This window comes from Petaurus breviceps, unplaced genomic scaffold (assembly GCF_028583685.1).
Source record: "Petaurus breviceps papuanus isolate PSGF00001 unplaced genomic scaffold, PetGlider_PUasm1.0 190, whole genome shotgun sequence".
Taxonomy (NCBI): Eukaryota; Metazoa; Chordata; class Mammalia; order Diprotodontia; family Petauridae; genus Petaurus; species Petaurus breviceps.
In genome coordinates, this window is record NW_027185810.1 from 10,097,365 (window position 1) to 10,108,150 (window position 10,786).

Here is a 10,786-nt window from a genome sequence, read left to right on the forward strand (position 1 = left end):
GGGTGTGTGAAGATGAGCATGATGAAATAAGGCCAGAAAAGTATGTTGGGATCAAATCATGGAGTGCTTCAAATATCAGACTAAAATAGTTCATTTTTTGGTAGGAAATAGGGGATTTTTTAAAGCTTTTGAGTAGTCAGGGTGGGGGGGGTGATGACATGATCATGGAGTAGCAGTGTATGGACTGGAAAAGTAGTATATAATGAGGGCCTGAAGTAGGATCAGGACCATGCAAATAGAAAGAGTGTTAGATATCAATATCGATATAGTTCATCAAAGACACACACATACACTTGCACACAAACACGTGCAAGATATCCATAGTATTTGGTAATTGATGCTAGTATAGGAAGGAGAAGCTGAATTTCAAACCTTAGAGACATAGGTATTAATATTGACATTAAAAGAAACAGAGAAGTGAGGAAAAGGAACAGTTTGCTGGAGGTGAGTGAGAGATAAAAGAGATTGATTTTTGGCATGCTGCTATCTTCATTAAAACAAAAATTGGACTAAATGGTCTACCTCTAAGCTCTCTTCCAGTTCCAATAGTCAGTGGTCTTCACTTTTCCCTTATACTCCCTTGACTCTCTTGCAAATAGATTTTACTTATAGATGCTGCTAATGTTCCTATCCATCCCTGTTGTGCTTTGGATCTCAAATGTGCTTCTTCCTGTCTTTAATATACTAGTGTTTGTCATAGTGCCAGTACGATACTTATAAAAGAGGAGATGTAACCTGTGAATTTAATACTGGGATCTTGCCTCTCAACTACCAAAATGTATTTAATAAACTTGAATGTATCTATAGAAATGTGTAAATAACTTGAGACAGAACTGTTGGTTTTTGAAATTGTGTATCTGTGAAATTGAAATTGAAATCTGTGTATCATCACTCCTTGTAGAAGAATGGTTGTTGTCTCAGAATTTCAGTAAAACTTTCTGTAGAATCTTGGAATGTTATCAGGTAGTAGGATTGTAGTTATCTTCCTAGATAAATAAAAATAAATTTTTAAAATTTATTTATTTTGGACATCTGCTTGCTCAAAGTCCTGAACCTCATCACTGTTCTGTGGAGAAGAACCTCATTAACAGTTTTGGAAATGACTGAACCTAATAGGCCTTATTTAAACACTTTGAAGCCATTAGATCTGAAACCAAAAACTTCATATTTACAATTCTCCTTGGTATGTTGTTGATATAGGACATTATCCAAGTAATGGTCAAAAACATAATTCACATAATGCCAGCAAGAGGCCTAGATCAGATTTTTGCAAGTCTTCCATTTTCAGTTTGCATTTTTGGAATTAAAAAGTATTATTTTCATATCTGATCTTGTTTTGCCCTGATGTTATATGATATATTTCCCATTGGAAGAGAAAAGAGACTTTTTTTTTCCCTTCAAAGTAATATAAACATACTTTATTAAAAGTGAGCTCATGTGAGACTTTCACTTACTTGAGATTGAAAAGATATGAACTTTACAAAAATCTTTATTCTTCTATGGATCATATAAAATTAACATTTTATGATACCCCTTCCCCATTTTTTATTTTTAGAATGTCTATTCTATAGCTTTATGTTTAGCAAAAATAATTCATGGCCATATAACAAAAATTCCTCACACTTGTATATCATTTAAATGTTTTTAAAGGACTTTCAGATACCTAGCTCCTTGAATCCTCACAAGAGGTAAAGTACATGTATAGATGTTTCTATTTTCCATAGAGATCGATAATTAATTTTTGTGTTGAGTCTCTAAGTGAGAAGGGGAAGGAGAAGGAAAGAGAATAAGCATTTATATAGCATCTACTGTGTCCCAGGCCTGGTGCCAAGCACTTTCTCCAATATTGTCTTATCTGATATTCACAGCAACCCTGAGAAATAGATATTATTATTATCCCCATTTTGAAGGTAAGGAAACTGAGACAGACAGAGATTAAGAGACTTACCCAGGGTCATACACCTTATAAATTTCTGAGGTTGGATTTGAACTCAAGTCTTCCTGATTCCAAGCCCACTGCTTTTTTCCACTGCACCACCTAACTATGTTTTATAGTTTGAAGTTTAGGCCAGAATATGTTCATTTGTCTAGGTGGTGCAGTGAATACAGCACCAGCTCTGGAGTCAGGAGGACCTGAGTTCAAATTCGGCCTCAGACACTTAACACAAAAACTAGCCACATGACCGTGGGCAAGTCACTTAATCCCAATTGCCCTACCTTCCCCCCTCCAAAAAAAGAATATGTTCATTTGAAAGAAATTGATATCGAGCATGTGTGCCAATGTGTTTAATATTATTAGCTAAGTGAAAGAATAAGAAAAGAACAGAGAATATCAAGTCTAGAGACAATAAATGGTTGAGACCAAAAAAAAAAAAGTGGGGCCAGGGAAATGAAGAGATATTAGTGGCCCCTAGAAGGAGAGAAAAAATAAAGGTAAAATGTCAAATAAAAACACGAATCCCTATGTACCCGACTTCCTTTTATCTTTCTGAAAGTCATCCTTATCCTCTCATTCTTTAACAAAGTTAAGAAAAGAGAGATTACTTTTAGCTGAAAAAGGCTTCATGGAGGATGTTGTATGAAAATTGGACCTTCAAGGAAGGACAGGATTTCATAAGGTTGAAGCCAAAAAGAAGGAGGGAAATCTATCCCAGGCAAAGGGAAGGAGTGTGACATGTATCTCAAAAGGGTGGCCGGAAGCAGGCGATAGAGCTTTAATACTGGATTAACATGGATTTTGAACAGCAGAGAGGCACAATCAGACCAGTGTTTCCAAAGATACTCTTTATTCCCCATCCTATATAAAACAATCTGTTTCTTTTATTTGATTACCTTAGGACTATCCCTACTTCCCACATACGCCCACTAAAGCTTTTCCCAACAGTTCCTGCCCCAATATATGTAATGACTAAAGTCTGAATTCTGATGGCTAATTGCTACATTAGTTGTTCTTTTACATCACAGCTTTTTAAAAATTACCAAAATTTTGGTTTTGGTTTATGAGCCCAACAGAAAATGTATTTGGTTTCAATATCAGTATATTCTCAATTAATAGTTTAACAAGTATTCAGTAAGGACCTATGTGCCAGGCTGTATGCTAGGCACTGGAGATAGATACAAATACAGTGAACAAAACAATCCTTCCAAGGAAAGAGAGATGACAAAGACATATGTAGGTGTAAACAGAGTAAATGTAAATTGAATAAATTTAAATAAATGCACAGTAGATAAAGACAAGGAAGTTTGAAAAGGAGTCTACTGGCAGTTGAGGAGGTCAATAAAGCTTTTATGTAGAAGGTAGTATTTGAGATTTGTCTTGAAGGAAGAGAAGTATTCTGCAATTCGAGTAGGAGGGGGGGCCAATGCAAAGTCAGATAGAAGATGGTGTCATGTGTAAGGAACAGAATGACAATTTGGTTTGATTTGGAAAAGGCAAAAATATATAATGAGACTGTAAAGATAGGTTGAGGAAAGGTTGTAAAGGTCTTTGTAAGCTGATTTGATTCTAAAGGCAATAGGAACACACTGGAGTTTCTTAAGTACTAGTCAGATCTCCTTTAATTCAGTAAACATTCACTAAGTCTCACAGTTATCTTGTGAAATAACTGTAGGTCATAAGACCTCTCTAAGAACTTTCTTTGCCTAGATAAGCATCTAGGTAACAGTAAATGGTACTCCTTTGGTGGCAGCTTCTCATATAACTTCTGTTCTTCCTACCACACCACTGTTGAGGAACCATATTTATGATAAGATTTTCTACCTCCTATGAATTTATATAAGACTAGAGGCTTATAATTTTCCTTTAACCATATTCTGCCTTTTAATCAGTTACTTATGAATATAGTACTTTTTATGCTACTTTGTAGACTTCTTAAAAGGCAAGAAGTCTATCTTATATTTATGTTTGTATGCTATTTAGCACATTACACAAAACCTTGCACATAGTAGGTATTTAATAAGTATTCAGTGAATGAATTAATCTGTATATCTCTCCATCTACTACTCTTACCTCCTTCAGGTGTAGAGTAGATTGGCTTCTGCTTTGACTTTTTGTAGAGTGTAGGGCAAAAATCTTGAACTATTTGCTGAAAAAATTAAGACAGTCGTGGTTAAATCAATATGCCACTGTTTGAAGTAACTTAGAACAAACTGAAATTTGTAAGACTGTCATCCCTAAATTAACCTCATCAAAAGAAAGCAATTATTAGCATTCAGATATGTGTATAGTACCTCTTTCTCATTAATAAGCCAAGCCTCTCACTTATTCTTGAAAATAGCTAACATTTTTCTAGAGTTCAAACTTTGTTTATAGCATGAACATAACTTTATCTAAATAAAAATAAATCTGTATTCATTTATCAAAGAAAATTCCATTGAAAATTCATTATTCATACTTATAAAGTGAATACTTTAATAAGCACATTTATTTGGAAGCTCCCTCAAGGTCTGCCAAACACTTAACAAAGTACATTTATTTTAAAACATTCATGTAATAGATTTACAATATAATAAACAAAATAGAATAAATGTTAAGTCCTAGGTCAGGTAGTGGAATTCTTAAAGTATGTGCCAAACTATACAAAGGTAAACTATACAAAGAATAGTTGTACAATAATAGGACTGTGATTGAAGGTTGAAAATTTTTAACATATTGCTACTATGACATTTTTCTAGGCTTCTTATCCTAAATACTATCAGATGCACTTGAATAGGTATCTAGAAATAATAATTATAGCCATTGTTGTGTGGCACTTTAAGATTTACAAAGTACTTCACATAAGTTATTTCATTTGACCTTCACTACAGCCCTATATGGTTAGTTCTGTTCTCATCCCTGTTTTATGCATGAGGGAAACCAAGGCACAGAGAAATCAAATGACTTGCCTAAGGTCACAACACTTGTAAGTGTTTAAGGCAGGATTCTAACTGGTCTTCCTAACTCCCAAGTCAAACATTCTGTGCACTGTGCCATCTTTGCTTACTTCTTGGTATTCTTTGCCTGTGCAAAAAATCCTTATGGATGTCTCCAGATCTCCATGCAAAGAAACATGGAAAGCCAAAGTTTCTACAATGTTTCTGTATTTTGCAATGGAAACGTCTATTATTGGGATAAATTTGATTATTTCAAATTTTGTTATGTAGATTAAACTGAAAGTGAGAAATAATTTCAGAGCCTGGGAGTAAACAGTGGTCAAAGGAGGAGAATCACTGTTCATGATTGATATGCCCCATATTTTCATGATTGTGCATGACTGGATACTCCTGAGAATGCAGTGATGGTTCCCACATAACCGCACGTATCCCACACCTTTATCCCTCCTAGCAGACAAAAGCTGAAAGTCACAATGTTTCATATATAATAGTTGCATATACACAGGGACATTTTATAATAAACATTACTAGAATAATTTATTTAGGAACAAGTATTTATTGGTGATTAAAAAAACTGTGTTATGGTGCATAATTTAAAGAGACATTCAGCATCTTTTATTGCTCCTATGAATTGGTTAAAATAATATATACCTATATCATGTTTCTACACATCTTATCATCCTATCCAAATTCGAAGTAAATGAATAAAAAGCTTTGCCTTAAACGTTGCCATGTAACCTTGGAATGTTTACATGTGTTGGTATTTCCATTTCATGTCTCCAGCATCATTATACCTTATTAATATTTCCTATGCTCCAGTAACACTTTAAATTCCATTGCTCAATTTCTTATGTGACTGAAGTTTTAACAGTATACTTTTTCAAAAACTAATGCATAGTTAGTGATACCATATAACACATTGCTAATGCCGACTAGAGATATGGTCATACAACAGTGTAAGTAATCATTTCTATTTGATGTTTGTAAATATCTTACCAAAATTCCTGATCATTTTTCTTGAAATGTCCTATATTGATGTAGTGGAGTATTTTTGTGGAAAATATAGTTTAAAAAAATAATGTTTCTATTATCCAATTTTTTTTAAATGATGAGAAAATTAAAACCAATTTCATATCATCTTAATGAATATATTTTAAGTGTCATGTTTTTAAAACATTAAATTAAATTTTTTTTGTTAATCAGTTGCTTCATTACTTCATCAGACTGGAGAAGTGGAGATTATGACCAAAAAAGTATCATTGGTATTATAAAAGTTAATAATACTTGGGAACAAATTTGTGAGACCCAGATTTGCAGTGGAAATGCTTCAAAATCAGTTATAAATTTTTGAAAAGCAATTCTACCAACAAACATTTATTACTATAGTTACTTCTTGCCTCTCTAAATTTGAGCCCCTTTAATATCTTTTAAGTAACAATAACAGTGAAATTGTTTTATAAAAGTAAGAATATGAATGGTTTTTGAAAAATTCTCAACAGAGCCCTTCAACTAGGTGATTATAGCTGATAATGCAAAGGAAAAAATGAAAATATTGTTGTGGTTTTCTCAGTGAACCCATTAAAAAAATTTTTTTTTGTTATCTTTTTAAACAAGTCATTTTAGAACAGCTCCAAAGCTCTGCAAGATATCACAACACAGTAAAACCCCTATGGTGGTAAAGGTCAAAAAGCTAACTAACATGTGTGAACTCAGGTTAGACCCCATAATTCACAACTTCACGAAGTACTATTCCATGTTCTACTTCTGTCTATAATGGGAGTCATCAGTAAATATCTCCAAAATTATTTAGCTAGAGAAGAATTACACTTTATCCAGATTCACATAATATAAATGTACAAGTAGTATATTACAAGCACAATTTGACCTGTTAGTTCAATAAACCTAAATGGTAACAAAGAATTCTTTTCAAAAATCCCAGAAATATTTTTTAAAACCTAGAAAGACCCCAGGATAAGATTAGTTGGAAAGAGTATGGTAGATTGTTGATAAATGGTAGTTAAGAACTTCTGTAATTCATAAAATTTAGACCAGTAAGTGACCTCAAGGTACATCTAATCCAGCCACCCCCTGATTTTACAGATGTGAAAAATGAAATTTATAATATTTAAATGACTTGCTCATGATCACCCAGATTATAGTAGAGGCAGGGTTTGGTTTGGGATCATAGAATATTAGAGCCGGAAAAAGAGATGGCAAGAAGGCAACATGGGATAGTGGAAACAGTGCTCAATTTGGTGTTTTAAAAAAAACAACCCAAACCTGAGTTCAAATCCCAACACTATGACTTGAAACAATTGGCAATCTCTTTGGGCTTCAGTTACTACATCTGTAAAATGAGAATAATACCTCTTAACCTATCCCACATAATTGTTGTAATTGCAATATTTTACAAATATCAGACACCATGTTAGTGTGAATATTAATTAGTAACATTAGTGAAAACTGAGGCCCAAAAGAGTTAAGGAAAATATTTAAGGACCTTTGGCTAGTTGGTAGCAGAGCAAGGGGTTAGAGCTCAGCTCTTCAGCTTCCCAGTCTAGATCCATGATTGATCCTTCAGATCCCCCTCTGTGCCAGCCACAACTATAGGGTCAGATTGTAGTGGCTGACTCTTAACATAGCAACAGTGAAGGGGATTCAGGGAAGAGTCAGAGGACCACACGCACTTCTTTATGGGAGCAGTTCCCCAGCTGTGCGTCTGGAGTTACTCACAGCCATGGCAGGTCTCTACCCTGACTCCAAGGTTTTTACTGCCTCTAGGAGCTGCTGTTCTAAGCAAGTACACCACTCAGATATATGATTGTACTAGTCCTGATATTATACATGTGTATGGTTAGAAGAGCTAACCCAGCTGTGTTGCCTTTCTGTTTGTTCAGCATATATATAGGCACAGCCTGTTTGTCATTGTTTGATATTCAAAGTTACTCTACCTTTATTAAAATTTGACATAACTGCTCTACCATTTTGATTTGCAAGTACTTGTTGGTTCATTTGGGAAGTTTCAGCTTATATTGATATCCAAGTAACTTATCTTTTATTCTATAGGTGTTCGTTATGTTAGTGATTTATAAATTTTAGGAAAACCACCCTTTAACACAAGTCAAAAGTTACTTTATTCTGTAGTAGCTACTATGTCTATAGCTATTTAATGTGCAAGTAATAACAGTACACTTGAAATGCATTTGGTGGGGCTTAGGGAATTGGAGATTGTGTAGTTTGGTACTGGAAAACCCAAACAGTAAAAGTAACCAAGTATCAGGATTCAGCCCAAGTCCCTAATCTGTTAAGAGCCTGTAATTATGAACAGCGAAGACTTTCTGGAAAGGTCAGTCTGAACAAATAAAGAGACTTAATCACAGAACATTGTTAAGGAAAAATAATGTTGTCCATTTTTCATAACTACAGTATTTTTCTTCTCTTTCCTGGGTCACCACAGCCAAGCAGTATTTTTAAGTAGAGTTCATTTGATAGTTCTTTAATGATTAGACAATAAATTAAAGATCACAGATTTTAGAGCTAGAGAATACCTTAGAGTGCTCAGTACTCATACTGCAGGGGATCTCTATCACAAATGTAAGTAGTTACTGCAAATCACTATCAATAGAATCATTGTGAAATAGTGAATAGTGCTATAAATGGGTCAACTGTGTATATGTAAAAGAATGCTTCTTAAATGCTTGAGATTTAGATTTAGTTCAGTAAACATGAATTGATTAATTATTACATGCTAGGTACTAGAATATAAAGATAAAACTATCTGGGTCCTTGTCCTCAATTTGTAATCTAATGTGGGACTAGGGATAAGATATGTAAAGAAATAGAATAGAATAGAAATGCGGTAGGAACAAAGAGGAATTGTTAAAAGAAATATGAGGAGGAAAATGTCAAATGGAGTTTGGGGAGAGACTTCAGGAAAGACTTCATGGAGGAGGTAGCAGCTGAACTGAAAGATTTCAATAGACAGAGATACAGATGAAGTCTGTGAATGCAGTATGACAGGAGAGGGCAGGATGAGATCATAGACTGAGTAAAGAGTAGAATGAAATATATCCAGAAAGGTTGTTTGGAGCCATATTGTAGAGGACCCAAGTTGTTTGGCTAATGAGTTTGTATTTTACTCTAGAAATTGGGACAACCACTTGAAGATCTTTAGGCAAAGGAGTGTCATGGTCTAACGTAGGGGTAGGGAACCTGTGGCCTCGAGGCCACATGAGGTCCCAGCCTCTAGGTCCTCAAGTGGGGTCCTTTGACTGAATCCAAACTTCACAGAAAAAATCCCCTTAATAAAAGGATATGTTCTGTAAAACTTGACTCAGTCAAAAGGCCACACCCAAGGACCTAGAATCTAACCTATGCCTTAGAAAGATGATTTTGGCATCTGCATGGAGAACAATTAAAAAGAAAAATGCTATAAGGCAGGGAGATAGATTAGGGGAGTAGTCCTGAACTACATCCATGGTCTTGTAAGTGGGGAAGAGGGGTTAGAATGAGAGAAATATCGGGAAGGAATGATCAAGAATGTCTGCAATCAGTGACTCCACTTCCTTTCCTCTCACTCTCCTTAAATCTCTGCAGGCTGACTTCCAACTTCATCATTCAATTGAAACGACTCTCTCCAAAATTATCAATGTTCTCCTAATGGCCAAATATAGTAGCCTTTTTATCAGTCTTCATCTTTCTTAAGCTGTACTGTATCTGAAATCATCAATCACCCTTTTTTTGCTTGGTATTCTCTTCTCCCTAGATTTTTGTGACATTACTTTCTCCTGGTTTTCCTCCTACCTCTCTGACCACTCTTTCTCAGTCTCCTTTTCTAGATTCATGTCTTGTCTACTAACCATTGGTGTTTTCCAAGGTTCTGTTCTGGACCCACTAATCTCCCTACACACTGTTTTGCTTGGTGAACTCATCACCTCTCATGGATTCAGTTATCATCTCTATGCTGATGATTCCCAGATCTACTTCTCTCCCTTAACCTAGTCTTGTATCTCTAGCTGCCTATTGGACAACTCAAATTGGACGTTCTATAGACATCTTAAATTCAGTACATTCAAAACTGAAATCAGTGTCTTTACCCCAAGCCCTCCCCCCTTCCTAGTTTTCTTATTACTGTAAAGGTCACCAGCACCTAGTCATTATGGCTTAAACTTAGGTGTCATCTTTAACTCCTCATTGTCTCTCACTACACACACACACACACACACACACACATATGTATATCAAATCAGTTGCCAAGTCCTATCATTTCTCCCTTCCTAACATCTCTCACATACTCTCATCTTCTCTCTTCTCCCATTCCAAATACCCTATTTCAGGCCCTTGTCTACTCATGCCTGACCAACTGAAAAAACTGGCTGTTTGGTCTCCCTGTCCTAAATCTCCATTCCAGTCTATCCTCATCTCAGCTGTCTTATTGATCTTTCTAAAGCCCAGGTCTGTCCATGTCACCGCCCTAAATTCTAATTGCTCCCTCTGACCTCCAGGATCTAATATAAAACTGTTTAGCATTCAAAGCCCTTTATAACTTGGCCCTCTTCCACCTTTCCAATCTTCTTACACCTCACTCCCCAACACGAACTCATCAATCCAGTGACAGTGACCTTCTGGCTGTTTCTCCCATAAGACAGTCCCATCTCCCAACTTTGTGTTTCTACTGGGAAGTACCCCATGCCTGAAATTCTCTCCTGTGTCATCTCTATTGCCCTACTTCCCTAATTGGCTTCAACTTGCAGCTAAAATCTTACCTTCTCCAAGAAACCTTTTACAATTCTCCTTAAAACTAGTGCCTTTTCTCTGTTGATTATCTCCAATTTATTACACATACACACACAGAGTTGTGGGTATATTATTTGTACATTGATGTTTGTATGTTGCCTCCCTGCCCCTCCCCCCC

At 35.4% G+C, this 10,786-nt stretch overlaps 1 protein-coding gene and 1 long non-coding RNA gene across 3 annotated transcripts in view; one reads left to right on the forward strand and one right to left on the reverse strand.

The window, feature by feature from the left end:
- Positions 1–10,786, forward strand: part of CDKAL1 (CDK5 regulatory subunit associated protein 1 like 1) — a 704,048-nt gene that overhangs the window by 593,516 nt on the left and 99,746 nt on the right. The window lies entirely within an intron of this gene.
- Positions 1–10,786, reverse strand: part of LOC138164582 (uncharacterized) — a 33,008-nt gene that overhangs the window by 14,484 nt on the left and 7,738 nt on the right. The window contains exon 2 of the long non-coding RNA XR_011169131.1: positions 4,010–4,085. This is a non-coding gene — a long non-coding RNA (uncharacterized lncRNA). The remainder of the gene's footprint in view (positions 1–4,009; positions 4,086–10,786) is intronic.